This window comes from Sus scrofa, chromosome 1 (assembly GCF_000003025.6).
Source record: "Sus scrofa isolate TJ Tabasco breed Duroc chromosome 1, Sscrofa11.1, whole genome shotgun sequence".
NCBI classification, from domain to species: domain Eukaryota; kingdom Metazoa; phylum Chordata; class Mammalia; order Artiodactyla; family Suidae; genus Sus; species Sus scrofa.
This window is the reverse complement of record NC_010443.5, coordinates 1,158,341-1,177,412: the sequence shown is the minus strand read 5'-3', so window position 1 is coordinate 1,177,412 and position 19,072 is coordinate 1,158,341.

The following is a 19,072-nucleotide window of genomic DNA, read 5'->3' as shown; positions in this document are numbered from 1 at the left end:
TCCCTGGCCTCCTCAGTGGGTTACGGATCCGGCGTTGCCCTGAGCTGTGGTGTAGGTCGCAGACTCGGCTCGGATCCTGCGTGGCTGTGGCTGTGGCTGTGGCGTAGGCCGACGGCTGCACCTCCGATTCGACCCCCTAGCCTGGACCCTCCGTGTGCCGTAGGTGCAGCCCTGAAAAGACAGAAGAAGACGAAGAAACAACAACAAAACCTGAAGAGTGACAGAGAACTGAAGAGCCACTTAATAAAAGCGTATTAGGAGTGTTTGGGGTAGAATTTAAAATGAATTTCAGGTATTATGAGCTACTCCAGGGCGTTCCTGTCATGGCTCAGCAGTAGCCAACCTGACTAGTATCCACGAGGACCAGGGTTCGATCCCTGGCCCCCCTCAGTGGGCGAAGGACCTGGTGGCATCGCCATAAGCTGAGGTGTGTAGGTCGCAGACGTAGCTCGTCCAGGGTCCGTGGTGACTGAGGCTGTGACATAGGCCAGCAGCTGCAGCTCCAATTTGACCCCTTGCCTGGAAACTTCCATATCCTGCAGGTCAGGCCCTATAAAGAAAAAAAAAAAAAGAAAGAAAGAAAGAAAGGAAAAAAAGAGCTACTCTAGAGACTTATAAATGCAAATAAAGTAGTTACATCTTATAAATAAAATTCCTTATTATATCCAAATGTGGTCATTCTCTTGCCCTTTGCCCTGCAAACATTTGGTTTTTAAAATATGTATTTTCGGGAGTTCCTGCTGTGGCACAGGGGTTAATGATCCAGTGCTGTCTCTGGGGTGGCTCGGGTTTGTCCCCCACCCAGTGCATCGGGTTAAGGATCTGGCATTGCCAGAGCTGTGGCCTGGGTTGCAGCTGTGGCTCGAATTTGACCCCTGACCCGGGAACGTCTGTGCGCCTCAGGTGTGTCTGGGAAAAAAAGAACCAAAAAGACACCGGTCCCTGTTGGCACTCAGAGAGTGGGCAGCGGCTCAGGCCCCAGACTCCTGGATCAGCCCGAAGGCCGTTTGCCTGGAAGAGGTCGTCGGGCCTCTCACACCTGTTCTCGGCAGCGGGGGCGCAGGGGGTGGGTGAGTGAAGGGAAAGCCAAGACCTCGCTGAGCAGCCAGGGAATCAGAGTCCTGACCCGACAAGAACCGTGGGATTGGACACCCAGGAGGTGATTCAGATCTCGTGCTGCAGATGGGGCTGCAGGTGACAGGCCTCCAGGACAGGCCTGGCCCGGCCAGCATCCCTGCACCTGCCAGCATCCCTGCCCGGCCGGCTCCCTGCCCAGCCTGCAGGTGACCAGAGGGAACGGCTGGGAGCCCAGCACCTCCCCCACGGAGGTGGGCTGGCGGGGACCCACTGGTTCTCCCAGGAGAGTGACTGGCAGTAAGGAATCGGAGCCACGAGGCAGGCTCAGCTTCTTTTCTACCCAAGCGGGGTCTTCACCAAGGCAGCTCTATCCCGAAAACAGCCAAGGGCCCAAAAAATCCAACAGGCGACCAGCTCCCGATAAGGACTGGTCCCCTCCTCTTCCCGTACTGGAAAATGATCCCCCTCGGCGACTTGCCACGGCTGCGCGTGTGCAGGCCAGGTGAACACAGGCCTCTGTGCCCCTCGGGCTGGGAACGCCGACGGAGGGCTCGGCTGCCCGCCGCCCCTTCCGAGTCTGCGCGCCCGGGACTTTCACTCGCGTTTACTGCTCTGCCTGCGGGGGGCGCTGGCGGAGGGGGGTCCTCGCCAGGCCTGGGCCGTCCTTCGGGTGCTATGGGAATCAGTGCACCTTTCTGGGCAGCTCTGGGCTTGGGGACACCGCGGACATGGTCTCTCCCTCTGCCCCTTGGTTCTCAAGGAGAAGGTTTATGTGGCGCTGCAGCGACAGCGAGAACAGTGCCAGGGCCGATGCCGAGCCTGCCGCGGTGAGGACACGGGCAGCCAACGGCGCCTGGTCTGGCTGCTGGTGGCCGGTGGGTGGCCACAGGGCAGCCCAAGGCCAATGTCAGGAGTGGGGGTGGCGGGATGCTCACGAGAGGCAGACTGTTCTGCTGGTTTCTTTTCACTGTGATTTTTTTAAAAATTGAGGGTTTTTTTGAAATTCATGCAAAATAAGAAATTAAAAGTCCATTTATTTTCACTTTTTAATGGCGACTGTACATCTATCCTCCAGTGAGAAAAATAATTCACACCAATGTGATTGGGGAAATTTGCCACTTCATAATCCTTAATCCCTGTGTATTTATTTCCAACAGCCTGAGAGAAGGAAACAGGAAATTAGTGGGAGGGGAAAGTGACGCCTCATGTGGGTCCGTCCCCCTGACGGCACTCGGATCCACAGCTGCTGGAGGACGTGACGGCGTCTGTGGGAGATGCAGCCGCGCCTGTGACAGGTGCTGGCCGCCTGGGCCGGTGCTATAGCTGTACAGACAGCCCGCAGCCTGCGGGGCCAGCAGCTGGTTCCAAGACTCCACTCCTTCCCGTGGTGGCCGGGCTCCTGCACCCAGAGTCGGCTGCCCTCTGGGCTGGTGCACGTGTCTCCGCTGCTGCCCGTCCAGCCCCGTCCCCCTGGGCCAGTGCTGCCCGGGGAGCAGGCGTGGCCGGGGGCAGGACACCTCGCCATCCCCGACCGTCCCTCCAGCAGCCCCTGGTGCTGCTGCTGAGCCTGGAGACGGAGACGCGAGGGCATGACAGGGCCCCACGCGGGGGCGGGGCATCCACCAGGCCTGACACGGCAGGTGCTACAGAAATGCCCTGAGAGGGGCCGGGGGCTCAGTCCGATATGGGCCCCAGTAGAGGGTCCAGGTTGGTTTTAACAGAATTGCAAGAGCTTCAGTTTAAGTCAGTTGTTTTTCAAGCCCCCCTTAAAAATGGAGAATCAAATACCAGGCTCAGAATCGACGACTGTGATGCAGCTCTGCTGGAGACGGAGGGGGCCTGTGCGTCCAGGCCCGGGGCTGGGCGTGGTGGCCGCCAGGGTCACTGCTCAGCCAGGGAAGGGCCGGGCAGGTGGAGCCCAGCCGCCCTCCTGGGGAGGGGCCCTACCCACGGCCCAGTTCCCATCCCCACCCACCCTTGGTGCATTTTGTATTTACAGCTTAGTTATGATTTTATTTCAACTCACGTGCGGCGGAAAGCAAACGCCTGCCTCACACTTTGGTTTGAAAGTCCTCGGTGTTCTCCGGGTGTATTCCATCTGCTCGCACAGTGAGAAAGAGGCAGGGACGCTCCGGCTTCCCCGCGTGCTGTCTGGGGACAGTGTGGTTTTCCCTTCTCACCCTGGGCACTGTCCCCGAGGATGCTGGACTTAGAGGACCACAGCAGAAAGGGACGGAGAGGTGGGGAGGCGACGAGAATGAGCCCGGAGAGAAAGCGGCAGCCTGTGTGCAAAGGCTGTCCCTCCAGGGACAGCCACGGCGAGAGCCTGAGGTCTCGGGGCAGAAGGGACCACGCGGCCAGCGATGCAGCGACGTCAAGTTCACTCCTCACCTCCGAGGAGAGCCCGGCCCCTCGAGACGGGACAGTGGGGGCTGGTGGCCCTCTGCTCCTCACGCAGAGGTGACCCACCCCTCGCGCCTCCCATGGCCCTGCTGTCCTCAAGCTGGAGCCAGACGGGGCCTTGAGGTGCAGGTGAGATTTGTGGAGGAGTATCTTCCTGAGAACAGAAATCAGACGGAGGAAACACGGGCGCTGGGGCTCAGTGCAAAGGGAGCCACAGAGTCCAGACACGGAAGAGGGGGAGCGGCCGCCCCCAGGAAGTGGCCAGGGGCCGTGGGGCACATGACGGAAGGACCTGGCCGACCCTGGGGAAGAGGGAAAAGAAAGAAGCAGAAATAATTCGATTGAGGTCAAGAGAATAGGAGCTAACAGAGTGAGACAAGACGAATCGTCACGCAGGGAGGAGAAAGAGGGACACGAGGCGTCTGTCCTCAGTTCAGCTCCACAAAAGGCCAGGCAGGTGGGGACAACCACGAGGTTATGTCACTCATGCAGCAATTGTGCAGAAGTCAGCACTGACCTTCAAAAGGGTCAGAGCACTGGGCTTCCCTTGGCAGCAAAGGGAGACACAGAATCCTCCTGTGTAAGCTGACCATTGCCTGAAGCTCGGCGACGCTGGACCACAGCCACGAGGCCCAGGCTCCCGGCTGGGGTGGACGTGGGGGTCAGGGCTGGGGTAGGTATTGGGGTGGACGTGGGGGTCGGGGGTTGGGGGTGGACGGTGGGGGCGGTGGGATTCCTTTCCTGCTCAAGGTTGGGTGTCTGGCTGTGGACCACGGACGGCGTCCGCGGCCAGGATGAGCGGGGCCTGGGCTCCCGGCGCGGGGGAGCCCCTGAGCAAGCGCCTTGCCCCTCTGCTGTGTGGCGTCCCCAGCGCAGCCCTGGGCAGGGAGGCCCTTGCGGAGCCCAGCACCAGCCGAGGTGACACCCTTCCCCCCGAGGGAGGGACCGACACACCTATGGGGGAACCGCCCTGCAGGGCGAGTGTGCCGGGGCGCTGCCCACCAAGAGGGGCGACCCCTGCTCCTCCGCTCACAGCGAAGATGACTGTTCTAATCTAGAGAAAGGAATTGGGTTTGAGGCCCTTTTAATTTCTGAAACAGTTGGGTAGTAAGTAGAAGCCTTAGTCCTCAGTCTGCCACTCGGTAGTTGGCGCCCCACCCCCGGCCCAGAGCCTGGCAGGTGCTGTGAGCCCGGGAGGAACACCTGCCACGTGGGAGCAGAACTGCAGCTCAGCCCATTAAGGTGCCGGGACCGGGGAGCACAGTGCTGGGGGCTGGTCAGCATGGACTGCTGTGTCCTGACACCCCCCCACCCCCATGTGGCTCTCGCGTGCGCACACACACGCACACACACACACACACACAGACACACACACGATTTCAGCGTTTAGCAGCTTCTGTCATGTCCCCATCATGGTCGACCAAGCCGCTGACCCGACATCACCAGCGTGTGACCAGGTGGCTGGTTCCAGCCGGTCCAGCGTGTGACCAGGTGGCTGGTTCCAGCAGGTCCAGCGTGTGACAGGTGGCTGGTTCCAGCAGGTCCAGCCCGGCTCCCGAGCCCCAGGAGGACGAGGCCTCCGGGGAAGCATGTGTTGCCCTCCTCCTCGCTCTGGCTAATCTTACCAGCGGGCCCTTGGGATGGTTGCCGTTCAGGGGCTTCCCGGCTACATTTGACCCCCTCACAGCTGCCTGCTCCTGTGCGTGGGGCTGAGGAGCAGCTGTGGGCGGCTTGCTGGGTGCCTCTTCCCCCCGCCCCGCCCGCCGGCCGCCCCTGGCATCTGGCTTGGCCTTGAGGATCGGATACCGGGCTTCCCACCCGGGGGCGGTGGGGGGGAGCCCTGGCCGCTGTGACCAGGCCCTGGGCAGAGCCCGTGGGGGGCGGCCTTAGGAAGCCGCCGTGCTGGGCGCTGCCATCTTGAGGTTTTGGGGAAGAGCCCGCAGATGCTGCCCAGAGCCTGTCTCACCGCCACCTCTGGGGCACAGCCCGGACGTTTAGGAGGCAAAGGAGGTGGAGTGCCCCCCAGTACCTGGCTCTCATCCTCTGGACCCCGCAGACTCCACATGCACGTCTCTGTTAAGGCAGCTGCCCCCCTCCCTGCCCTGCAGCCCTGGACACTCAGAGCAGTCACCTAAGGGTCTCAGGGGCCCTTCCCGACAACAACAAATTCGCATTTTTATGTGCGGGTGGATGGAGGCAGCCTGGGGACCACGTGGCTGCTGGAGGGAGACAGGCGGACGTCCCCCTTGGGACCCCGTGCGCCTCACCCTGCAGGGACCGCAGGGCAGGGTGGGGCTTGGGCGGGCGGGAAAGAGGAAACGCGCTGGGTCCTGTGAGCTCTGGAGGGAAAGAGCAGCCTGGAGCCCAGGCCCTGCTCGTCCACTGCCCTCCTGGATTCTTAGTGCAAATTAACACGCTTGTCTAAACTGCCTAACTACCCGGCACTCCGACCTCCAGGCCCTGCCTGCAGCTCCAGGTCAGACCCTCTACAAACAACCACCCCTGGGGGGGGGGCAGGACAGAGAAAAAGCGGCCCTGGTGGGGGTGGGGAGGCCCTCTGTTGCTGCCAACCCCGGGGGCGGCGAGGACAGAAGCCCCAGGATGGGGAAGGAGCTGGTGGGGGTCGGGGCGGGGCCCTGTGCCGCTTCCTCTGGGCGCATCTCCACAGTCAACGTGATTGTCGGTGCTTTGCGGATGAGAGAGCAGGAAGGACCTAGAAGGAGCATTAACTGACTTCACGCCTCAAGGCTTGATGGTCAAGTGCCAGTGGCCGGACGGCAAGGCCGCTGCCGCCTCGCTCCACCTGCGACACGCGAAGCAGAATTGGGCCACTCCTCTCTGTGGTCAGTGACACAGAATGACGCCCAATGCGAGCAGCCTAAGTCGGCTCAGAAAAGGACCGGCTTCCTCTGAGGTTCGTTTGTCAGAGGTGCCCACTAACAAACAAAATACAGCATCGTCAAAGGTGGCAGGATTTTCAGAGCTCGCAGGAGCATCAGCCTCGGGGGCGGAGCAGGCTCTCATCACCCCGGGGCCTCGGGTGTGACTCAGCATTTCTGGACCTGCATTTCCGGGTCCACAGAGTGGGAGCGTCAGGTCTTCCGAACCCTCCCGGGGGGACAGGCCGCGAGGGCCCTGAGCCCGAGCGGCACGGTTGTTGCGGAATGAGAACCTGGTTGGTGTTCTTGGGTTATTGCTTCGGGGAGACGTTCCTGCGTGACAGGGGGCTGTGTTCTGGGGCTCAAAGCACCCTTTAGGTCTCTGGGGCATATGTACTCATCTGATGTGCCCTAGAGCCTCGGCCAAGACCCACTCAGGTGACGAGCCCTGAGTTAGGAGCGAAACGCCGTCTGGCTTTGTGTGCTCTCAGGTGCTTTGGATGCGGAGAAGGCCGGCCTTGAGCTCTCGGCGGCGGTGACCCCGCAGGACGCTGGTGGGGGACGTGGAGCGGTTGGTCCTGCCGCAGAAACGAATCACACTCCTGGCCTTCTCCCCAGAACCTGCTCCCAGGCTGTCGACCGGCCCTTACCCCCTTTCCTCCCTGCCGCTGTATTGACAGTGAAGCTGCCCCAGGGGACAGTTCAGAAGTTTCCCGTCTGCATGTCCGTGACCCCATCAGAGGCGAAGCGTGTCCCTTGTGAGTGTCGGCAGGCCCAGGGACCCGTGTCCTCCAAGTCACGGCACGCAGCTGGCTCGTCGCACGTGTCCGGCGTCTAGAGGCACCTGTCCAGGCCAGGGTCGGGGCCTCTGTCCCTTGGATGTCAGGCCGCCTGCCTGGCCTTGGTGGGAACCGCGTGGCTGCGGCACGGGCGTGCAAAAGGCAGCCGTTCCCCTCGCCGGGTCTGTCCTTGCGTCCTGGGATCTTCAAGCCCAACTCTGGAGGAAGTCTGCCGCCCTGGGGGGAGGGGGCGTGTTGAAAGGGATTTACGGGTCTGCTTGGACTTACGTCCCGTGTTGGCTGCTTGCTGTGGGCAGGACTCTTCTGATGGATTGTTAGGGACAGAGTGTATATTAGAAGCTGCTGTTTTTCTTTCTGAGACATGACGCGGCCATTGCATTAAGGGTTTTATTAGATCTTGGTAACTTTCACATTTTCTTCATCGCATTTGCACACGAGACTTTATAAAGAGACTTCTGTATTTAAAAAATACAAATATTTAAAACATCTGAAACTGCAGATTTGAGGTGAATCCCATAGTTTTCACATACGTCTCTACCGTACTGTCCCAAGGGTGTGTGATCAAGTTTCCGTGAGCAGAGTCCGTGATGCCCACGGTGCTTTCGACCTCACAGGCTTATCCGGTGTCTTCAAACAGGTGCCCTGGAGGAGAGCCATCACGGGCTCGGAAGACTGTGTTTAGAGCCTTCTCATTTGCCTTTACCAGGGGAAATAAAACCTCTTCCACCTTGAATTTCCAGACATAGGCTGGAGATTTTAACCCGTTCATACCCTCCAAGGCAACAATTTTAGGAACCAAATACGCTCATCCTCTGGGGCAGCAGTGAAGTTCTGCTGCTGAGCTGTGTGTCTTGGTGCACGGCCTACAGGCAGCTGCTGTTCTGCTCCTTTCTGGACGGGACCTCATCTCAATGCCCAGAAGGTGACATAACTGGGGTGAAGCAGACAGGCGGAAGATGACGTTTGAACACTGTCCTTGGTTGTATGAAATCTGTTTCTTCTAAGCTCACCTTTAAGTCGTTGCGAAATACGATGGAAGCAGACGAGGAGGAAGGCAGCCACGGAAGTCTAAGGTGCATTTCAAAGGCCCTGCCTCTTTCCAGGACAAGTTCCTTTTCTTGGTGTACCGTGCTGGATATTAAATAAAGTATGTGCATGGTTTCTCTCTCAGTAATGAATTCGGGAAAAGGTAATTTCTTGCAGTTAAATGATTACCACGGCACCATCTTTTTAGCAAAATTAAAGAAGTAATTAAAATAAAACCATTTTATGCCATGTGCTTTTCTGGAAATTTCCTTTTTGTTTGTCAACTCTGTGACTCAGTCATTAAATGCTGGAGTGACCTTGGGTGACCATGAGGAAAAAGTGGAAACTGGAGACCTTTTGGCTGTTAGGTCTGGAGCACAAGGATACAGTGCTGGTTAAGCCAAAGAAAACTCGCTAGCAAATTTGTACCTCCAGGGAAGCCGAGGTCATTTGTTGTAACGGAGCCTGCTTCACCAGTGTCCATGAAGATTGAATAGTTACTAGCTGCAACTAAAAATTGAAATGCAACACTTAAATTTCAAGAAAGATTGAATTGTTCCTAAAACCCAAATGAATATCTGGCACAGTTTAAGGGTGTCCATCGGTGTTTATGGTTGTAGTTATTAGAATACTGACTTGTAAAAATCACAGTACACATGGCAAATATGTGCAGCCGACATGACTAATAAGGGGTTAATATTCAAAATAGAAAAACAGCTTGTACAAGTCAACGTAAAAAAAAACCTGATTCAAAGTGGGCTGAAGACATTTCTCCAAAGAGGAGATGAAGATGGCCAAGGGGCAGAGGGAAAGATGCTCAACATGCTAATCAATGCTAATAAATGCTAATCAATGCAAATAAATGCTAATCAATGCAAATAAATGCTAACCAATGCAAATCAAAACCATAACGAGATATCGCCTCACACCTGTCAGAATGGCCATCGTCCAAAAGAACACAAACAGTACCTGTTGGCTAGGAGGTGGAGAAAAAGGAGCCCTCACGCACTGTTGGTGGGAATCTAAACTGGTACAGCCACTGTGGAAACCAGTATGGAGTTAAGATGAAACTACTATATGGCCAGCAGTTTCACTCCTGGGTCAAACACTAATTTGAAAAGATACATGCACCCCAGTGTTCATAGCAGGAATTTTTACAATAGGCAAGACGTGGACGCAACCTACGTGTCCATCAACAGAGGACGGGATCAAGATGTGGTACTTACATGCAGTGGACGACGACTCAGCCGTGAAAAGAATGAGATGATGCCATTTGCAGCCACCTGGGTGGACTTGGAGGGCACGGTGCTGAGTGAAATCAGAGAAAGGCAAATACTGTGGATATCACTTACATGTGGCATCCAAACCAGAGAATATAAAAGAAGAAGCAGACCCACAGATGCAGAGAACAAACTAGTGGTTACCGGGTGGGGGGGAGAGGGAAGGCGGGGGCAAGATAGGGTGGGGGGTCAGAGGTCAAAGCTATTAGATATAAAATAAGCTGCAGGGATATATTGTTCAGTGCAAGGGATATCCCGTATCTTACAATAACGACATAGAGTATAACTTTAAAAATGGTGAATCGCTCGATTTCACACCTGCAACTTGTACAATATTGTTCATCAACTATACTTCAATATAAAAAGTCAGCAGATATGAACAGGAAAACAATTAGAGTACCTATTCAAAATATCCTGTGATGTTCAATGTTTCAATGGCTAAAACTTTAGCATATTGCCAGTTAAAAATTTAGCAAGCACCCTGCCTATACGCCACCTGGCATTTAAACCATCATCCCGTCAGTGGCTTGGGTCACCCTCTCACGTCACGTGCTAGGCCTTTCTCTGTATTTATTTAGCACCTGCCTCTTTGGAACTATATTTAGGATGTGCTATTTCCGCTACGGGAAAGACGTCCCGCCTGTCACTGCAGGGCCACGGAGAGAACTCCTGCAGTGGCTATTGATGATAAACACAGGCCAGCGAAGCAGACTGTGACATTGCTTTTGGACCAGAGCCTCGGCCCTTAGCAGCGCTTTTGCAAACATGAATGAGATGACAGTGCGTCTTGTTCTCTGCATTGTCTTTCTTTGACATTTGTTAGGACAGTGGGTGTGTGTTGATATCATTATTTTGTGTCGTCAGTACACACAATTGCTATTTCAAGAAAACAAAGCACAATCAGTTCAGCCTCAGGACGGAAGCGCAGCACCGTGGAGGGCGGTGGAAGCCGTGGTTCCACACGTTGTTTGGAGAGAAAGGTTGGCGCTGGTGAAGCCGTGAGTCAGTGTGACGACCAAGCTCCAGGCCACGACCCTCGGGGACAGGTGCGGGTGGCAGAATGGGGAGGCGGTGCTCTGGTCGCTGTGTGTGGGGACCCCAACCCCAGGCGGCGGTTAATGAGGGAGGCAGAGAGGTGGGGAGGGACCCATGCCGTCTACAGGAGACCCCCCCAGCCCCCGGCTCGCCACCCCCGGAGGACACGGGAGAAGATGTGTGTCCATGAGCAGGCAGGGGGCTCCCACCGTCTCACCAGATGCTGACTCTCCCAGAGCCTGGACCTCGGGCGGCCAGCCTCCAGGACTGGGGGACATCACGGCCATTGTTGATAAGCCGCAGTCTAAGGTCCTGCCCGAGCAGCCTGCGGGGCCCGGGACAGCGGGGAGCGGAGGAGGAGGGCTGGTGGGTGACTGGAAGCAGATGCCGACCCCCTCAGGAGGAGCCTTGCCCCGGGGACAGCGAGGCCCTGCTTCCCAGCCTGGCCTTCTGTCCGCGTGGCAGGTTGACTCGCTGGGGGGCGAGCCGTCAAACACGCAGCTCCCATGTGGCCTGAGGAGCAGCTGCCCTCCAGACTTTCCTTCTGTGGGGCCCCCGGGGTCTCCCTGAGCTCTCGCTTCCCCGTCCCCCCAAAGTGAGCTCGCCCTGCAACAGCCTCTGCTCCCGCCCCGGCTTAGCTGGAGTTAGAGGTCGCCTTTGTCTGGACGGTCTGTGCTGATTGTATGTTCACGTCCCAGCTGCCAGCTCGGGCTGCGGGCCTGAGCCCCCCACCCCCGAAGCGGGGGGCAGACAGCCGACCATCCCGTGCGCAAAGGAGACCTCACCACAGGGCTCCCGTCCGGCCCGTCCCAGGTCAGCCGTCTTCCCTCCCGTGGCAGCCCCATCCCGGAAGGGCCCGGGGCACAGGTGGAGGGTGGGACGGCCAGCAGGGGGCTTTAGGGGGCGCCGGGGGCTTCCAGCCATGAAGCACCTCCTTTCTGGGTTCAGAGGCAGAGAGAGCCTGACACCCCACTCTCAGGGGGAAGAGTTGCGTTTGAATCTTGCCAGGAAGCAAGGCTGGGGACTCTTGGGGTGAGGGGGGCGCAGGGAGAGGGGCCGGAGGGGGCGTCGTGGCCTGAGCTCCTCCTGCCTCCTTCAGCCAGGACCTTGCAGCCTGGGGACACCCAGGCCCCCGATCACTCAGGGGAGATGTGTCCGCGTCCGCGTCCGCCCTCCTCCTTCCGGGACGGACGGCCTTTCACGGTCGCTGGCTTATTTAATCCTGGCCCCGACGGGGCGCTGAGGCCTCGCGCACAGGAGCCCGGCTGGCTGACCCGCGTGGAGGCCACACTTGGGTCCACTTCCTCTCGGAGCGGCTACACTAAGCGTCACCACCGAGGGCGACCTTCCAGGGAGGCCGCGCGGCTTGGAAAGGGTCCGCCGAGCGAGGACAAGGTCAGGGCGTCGCTGTCCCCATTTGCGGCCACCGCACCAGGCCGGGCGTTCCCCACTCGTGGGGTCCTGGCGGGCAGAGGGTCCCCGGGTGACTCTGAGGGCACGTGGGCGGGCGACTCCGGCTGCACCGGAAAACATGGCGTGCTGGGCTTCCACGCTTCTCGGCATGTTCGTTGTCCATGATTCTCGGGAGTCTCCCGACAGCCTGGGAACTTACTGGGCCACGTGGAGCCAGGGGACGGGCTCGTCGCTGGAGGGGGCCCGTGCCAGCAGCAGCCGCGTCACCCTGGGGTCCTGGGCGGCGGCTGGATGACCCCCACGCCCCAGCCATGCCGTCTCCAAGGGCTTCATCCGGGCCCTGGGTTAGCTTTTGTCCTAATTTGCATGGTTTTGACGGAAGGCCTCTGGCACAGCGGAAGCCCAGAACCAAATCAGCGATTCCATCGCCGTTGCTGCGCGGAGGTTCGTGAGGTTTGTGGTCTCTTCATCAAGCATGTCGTTAAATGTTATAAAATGAAACCATAAAAACCTTGTCTGGGAAAATTTCGTGTCTCTCCAGAGGCGCCAAATGTGCTCCAAAGCTAAACTGCTGGGGAGGCTGGAAAAGGTTAGCCTGAAATTTTAGTAAACTCGCTTAGATGAGACAGTCAATCTAGCCATTAAATTGTTTTTAATAATTTAAACTTTTGAAATAAAAATAAACGTTGAAAGAGGGCTGGTACTGAAAAACAGCGTCCTTCTGAAGAGCCCAGACCCTGCAAAGGTCAGATGTTGAATCACAGCTCTGACCAAGACCCACGGGGTATTTGACATTAAAAAAACAAATCACCCTTTGCTCGGAGACGGTGAGACTCGCCCGTGTCTGCTCCTCCTGCCCCTTAGCGCTTGGCTGCCGGCAGCCTCCATCTGCAACGCCCATCCCCGCGTTTTAAACGTTTCACCTTTACAATGAAAACTTTATACTCGTTACTGACAGCAAGACTACCACGTGCCCCCCAGGAACCACCTCTCTCCCTGCGCTTCCTCTGCGAGTGAACGCACAGCAGGAAGGGATGCCTCTGCTGGACAGGAAGCCAGAACGAGTGGGACGTGCGCTCCCGTGTCGCTCGCACCTGCCCTTTGCTCCTGGAGAAGGAGCTTAAATGTCAGCCATAAGGACAGTCGACCCCCCCACAAAATACATCAGTGCTGTGAGAGCCGGGGGTGGGGGAAGGGGAGCGGGGTGCCATTTACATCGTACCAGCACAGCGCCCCCACCCCAGATGGCAACATGCAACTTCCTGCCTCCTGTGGGGGAGACAAGGGCCCCAGGCACCAGACGGCCTGTGCAAAGGCCCTGGGCCCGGGCAAGCCTGGCTCTGTCCGGAACAGCAAGCAGCCCAGTGTGGCTGACCAGGAGTGAGGGGGAACAGAGCCCCAAGACTGTAAGGAGGCGCCTTGGCGGGACCTCGAGGTCTCCCAGCGTGATGGGTGATGAGAAGGGCTTGGGGCTGAAGCAGGGAAGGTCCTGCTGCAGGAGGACAGGCCGGGGAGAAGCAGAAGCTGACCCAGGAGGGCGCGGGGGGGACGGCCGGCCTCCGGCATCTGGGGGAGTCAAGCGTGGGGGAGGTTCTGGCTCTGCACCCGGACAGCGGCGGTTTTCTGAGGGGAGGCAATGACCCGGCCAGCGGTCCAGGGCCATTCCACACCTGGCCTCCTGGACACCTCGGGCCCGAGGTCCCCACGGGGATGCCGGCAGAGAACGGGGTGGAGGAGCGGTTTCATCCTCTCGTGGAGACGTGACCTTGAAGACGCCCGATTTTGGACAAATGAGTTCTGACCTTTCAGAGTGAGGATCCACGTTCCGGATGCCCTTCCAGCGCCTGCACGGTTCTGGCAGCAGCAGCACCGCGGGGAATCTGGACCAGGGAGGCGGGGGTAAGTGTCTGCTCTTTTTGGGCGGCCTCCTTCCCGGGCCAGCCTCGCGGGGCCAGCGCACCTGGGGCCAGGGAGCCGCAGACACCAGGTGACCTGAGGGAGGCAGAGGGAGGGGTGACTCCGATCCGGCCGCGGGGACCCCTGGATCCTGCTGCACACGGTGACCTTTCGGTGAACAAAGTGAGAAGGAAAGGCCAGTGGCCTTCGGGACGCGAGGGAGCCGCAGAGCTGTGACCTCGGGAGGAGCCAGCCCAGGGCCAGCGGTCACAGACAGCTTGGGGACCTGCCTGGCCTCGAGCCTCTTGAAGACGAGCCTTCGTTCCTCCTTTATGCCCAGTGCCTGCCGAGCTCAGCACCTGCGTCCACGGGGTCGTCAGGGAGCAGAGGGTCACAGACCTGCACGTCCCAAAGATGCTGCTGGGTCAGGAGGGGAGGGCAACGCGCACGCTGCCAGGTCACCAGGGAGGGGCAGGGTTTGGGGTGAGCGAGGAGTCCCGGGGCCAAGGGGTCCCCTTTAGGTCCAAGGCCATCTGAAGCTTCCCGTTAGGACCCGCGCAGCTTCTCTAGAGGGAAACATTTATCTCCTCCCTCTCGGTTTCCTCAAGACGAGTGAAAACCCCGTCACTGTCCTCACCTGGTCGCCCGCGAAGTCACCTGCCGGGGCGTGCTGGCCGCCGAGACCTCTTGCCGCGTCCCGCAGGGCAGAGCGACGCCCTTCGCTGCCCCTGCACAGCCGCTTGGCTGCCTGGGGGTCACTGTGGGTATCTGTGGTTGGTGACAGGAGAAATCCTTGGGGTTGAACATCTAAGAAACCAACTATGAAATGATCAAATCCCCAAATAAAAACAACCTTGAAAACCATCAGTTCCACTGATTTTCAAATACCTCGTGCCACGCTACCCCTCTCTGAACTGAATTCAGGGAGGAAGCTGAGTGGAGCCACCCCCAGGGTGGGGCCCGCACCACTTCAAGAGGGGGTGGGGCTGGTGTCCCCTGGTCCCCACCCTGACACCTGGCCCCGCCGTGGCCCCGGGGAGGCCCCAGGACTTGGGGGTGGAGGAGCACGGCTCTCCGCCACTGCTCTAGCTTTAAGCTCAAGCCAATGCTCGAACCAGCTCTCTGTCTCCACAGTAACAGCCTTGCCAAGCAGCTGTGTGTCCACACAAAACTGCCAGCTGAGGACAGGGCCCTTGCTGGGCGCTGGCGCTTGCAGCGGACAGCTGGGATGCAAGGAAGGCTTCGTGCTCCAGTGTGGGGGACGGAGGAGAGGGCTTGGTTCTAGGCTGTGCTGGGGGACCCGTCGGGGCTTAGCAGCTGCAGAACCTGAGCAATTCCCGAATCTTTCCAGCGGTGGGCAAGCTTTGACAGAACTCTGTGCGGCTCCATGAGTGAGGGATGGGCACTGGTCAGGCGCTCAGTCAGTATATGCTGCGGCGATGGAGTCGGTGATGTTGATGACGGTGGCAGGAAGGGGGCTGCCAACGCGTTTCTTTCAGTTCTGCCCACACTGAGCTGCCACAGCCGCTTTGCAGAGCGCGGTACCTGGGAAAGCTGAGAGCAGGCGGGAGGAAGCTTTAGACTTTGTAACTCCCTGTGTGAGGTCGTTACTTCCCACCAAATGTGAAAACAAAGACACATAAAAACCTATTTTTAAAATCAAGGATCCTGGTTTTCACTTTGAGGTTTTTTTGATTTTTTTAACTTTATTGATTTAGAGGTGTTGGAGAATGCTTCTCAGTAATAACAGGCAAAGCAAAAACATCTGAATGGAAAATACCTTTGGTAGAAAAAGACCAGAAACAGGTTTCTCTGGAGGAAAAAGACCATGTCACCCGGGCCCAGGATGCACCATGCTGGGTCCTCGGATCCCAGAAAACCATCTTCTCTTACAGAAGTCGAAGAACAAGTCTGAAATTCAAAACAGCTGAAATGTATCTGTTCACATTTTAAAAATAGCTCAAGTGTCTCCTTGTACCTATAATCCTTTTTTGTGGAGATCAGTGACCCGCACGAAAGCGACCAGAGTTTGACCTGTTCCTTTTTTATGGAGCAACGGGGAGGCAAGGAGGTTTCACTCCCTCCAGAAGGCTGACCCACTGGCCACAGCCGCCCTTTTCAGCCCCCCCACGCCCCGCCCGCGTGGGTCTCTGCACCCCCTCGTTGTGAGGCCCACAGGGGCCATAGGAGCCACCAGGGGCTGTGCTGACACAGGCTCTGCTCATCGCACCCTTTGCACAGACTTGAGCAGTGTGTCTACAACCCCCAAACCGTGGGTTGTTCGCCTTTGCAGGAGGGGACACCTCATGCTGCAGCAGTAAAGGGACGAGGAGCCGGCAACGCAGGAGCAGTGAACTTCTCTCTGTGAAAGCGGGTTTAATGAAAGGGAAAGGCTGAGAGATGAGAGGCCCTGAAAGGGACAACGACCAAAACCCACAGGCACCGACGCCAGAGAGGAACGTGGGTCCCTTTTGGCCGGATGCTCTCCACCCCACCCCCCACGTCAGGCTGGGAGCCCCCCGGGAGGTCCGGCCTCCCGCCCCCGAGGGGGGGGCCACCCCGGGATGCGGTTCCTGAAACGCGCCGTCCTGGACGGGCGTTGTCACGTCTGCCGCGAGAGGCGTCACTGTCGCTCACACCCCAGGACCCATCTCCTCAAACGACATAAAAGACAAGTGTTTCAAGATGTGGCCCCAGAGTCCTTTTTTCCGCGGAATTCCTCACCGCGGGCCGTCACAGCGCGTGCCAGGTATGAAGAGCCGTCAAAGCCAAAACTGTTCTCATCGCTTCCCTGATTTTTTGGGCTGTCGGAAAATAACCTGTAGTTATTTTGAAATGATGCTCCCTGCCTTTTTTGTTCTGTGTCGGTGTAGTTTCTATTTACTGCAGAGAACTGAGAAAATGCAGGAGAATATTCGGACGAATGGGAATGGCCCCGCTAGCTGCCATCCGGGGAGAGCCGCCTTGACAAAGTGATGCATTTCCTTTCAGGTTTTGCGTGCGAACACTCACACGCGTGAGATTATTCTGTGGACACACTTTTAGACGCTGCTTGTCACTCGGGGTTACTCTGTGAGAACGGAGCCCAACCCGTGGTGACCCCGTGACAAAGCGGCTGTTGCTCTGCGGAACGTGAAGTTCTGGGATTTTTAATAGTCCAAGGAATGCTGTGGCCAAGTCCTGTCTGCCTCTCCCTGATGCGATGGTTAGTCCCTTGAAAGCTAAAAGTTTCATGAGATCCAAAGTCACAATATGAGGTTCTTGCACAAAGGTTTGGACCCGTGACGCCTCGCACACAAATTTTTGCTGCTAAACTGAACATTTCACCTATGTTGCACAATTTTGTAGATTATTAGGGGTAAAATGTTATGGGAAAAAAATGTTCTTTGCTCTGTGAGAGTTCTCCTTGTTTTTAATTGGGGTTTGGGCAGCTCTGGGAGATGTGTGAAGGGGGGGGCTTGTTGAGACCGAGGCTGGGGGGAAGGACTGCAAGGGCCTTTGCTGTGGGTCATCTGCGTCTCCCAAGGTGTGTGGACGTGGGGACCTCCGAGTCGCGAGAGTGGTCTAATTTGGAAATCGAGCCAAGGCCAGGTTGTCGGGGTGGCCCTGACGCTGTAGGACCGGTGTCCTAGGACGTCGGGCAAGTTAGACCCAGAGTGGTGAGAAGCCCAGTGAAGACGGAGGCGGAGACTCTACGAGGAGCCTCGGGTCCTGGGAACCACCCTCGGCTCACTGACCGCCTTTCAGTCCCTGGTCCCCCTGCGCCCCGCAAACCCTAGTGCGGCACAGCCCTGGGGGCGCCCCGCCCGGCCGACTCTCCTGGCCTGCACTGAAGCCGGGTCCTCCTCCCACAGCCCAGAGGGAGCAGGGGTGCGGCCAGGCCTGGTCCCCGGGGCACGGATGCCCCTCCGAAGTTTCATGGGAGGAAATGTTTAATTATGTTTTCAGGGCAGTCCTCGGGCCCCTTGGACTCGACGCGATGCCTGGCGCCTGGGTTTTGGGGTCCCCTGGAGCAGGGGTGCGGCCAGGCCTGGTCCCCGGGGCACGGATGCCCCTCCGAAGTTTCATGGGAGGAAATGTTTAATTATGTTTTCAGGGCAGTCCTCGGGCCCCTTGGACTCGACGCGATGCCTGGCGCCTGGGTTTTGGGGTCCCCTGGAGCAGGGGTGCGGCCAGGCCTGGTCCCCGGGGCACGGATGCCCCTCCGAAGTTTCATGGGAGGAATTGTTTAATTATGTTTTCAGGGCAGTCCTCGGGCCCCTTGGACTCGACGCGATGCCTGGCGCCTGGGTTTTGGGGTCCCCTGGAGCAGGGGTGCGGCCAGGCCTGGTCCCCGGGGCACGGATGCCCCTCCGAAGTTTCATGGGAGGAAATGTTTAATTATGTTTTCAGGGCAGTCCTCGGGCCCCTTGGACTCGACGCGATGCCTGGCGCCTGGGTTTTGGGGTCCCCTGGAGCAGGGGTGCGGCCAGGCCTGGTCCCCGGGGCACGGATGCCCCTCCGAAGTTTCATGGGAGGAAATGTTTAATTATGTTTTCAGGGCAGTCCTCGGGCCCCTTGGACTCGACGCGATGCCTGGCGCCTGGGTTTTGGGGTCCCCTGGGGGGGTGTTCGGGGTGGGGGGAGGGTGCACCAGAGTGTCCCCAGGGCGCATGCCCAGGGCGCATCCAGCAGGAGGGCGCACACCCAGGCTGCCAGACGCGGCGGGATGCCTGGGCGCTTAACCCGTCGGTGGAGGGAGCCGCGGTCCTGAAATTAGCAAGGGGGGAGCACTGGCCGGGGCCACAGCGCATGCTCTGCTCTGCCAAAACCCGCTTCTGATCAGTGACAGAGTACGTGAAGCCATAGAAAGGAGAATTCATCTCACCCAGGGAAACAGGAATTGGTAACCAGTACACGGTACCGGGCAGAGGCAGGGAGGGCCCAGGGAGGGGGGCACTGCGGTCCCCACGGTGTTTCTCTCAAGCCCCTCATGCTCCCTGCCCTGGAGACCCCCCCACCCACTGGGTGAGCCACCATGAAGCAGCTTGGGGGGACCTGCCACCCCACCTCCAGGACCAGGAGTCTGTCCCTTCTGCCCCCAGGCTGAGTCGCAGGGGAGCCAGTGGCCCGTGCACTGCGTTCTGTCCCCCGAGGAGGACGGGCTGAGCAGGTCCTGCCACTGTCGCCCACCACCAGCCTGGTTGGGGTCCTTCTGGGGGAGGGTCTCTGCATTTTCAGGCCCCGTCCCCTCACTGCAGGGACCCGGCCACCGAATGGCCCG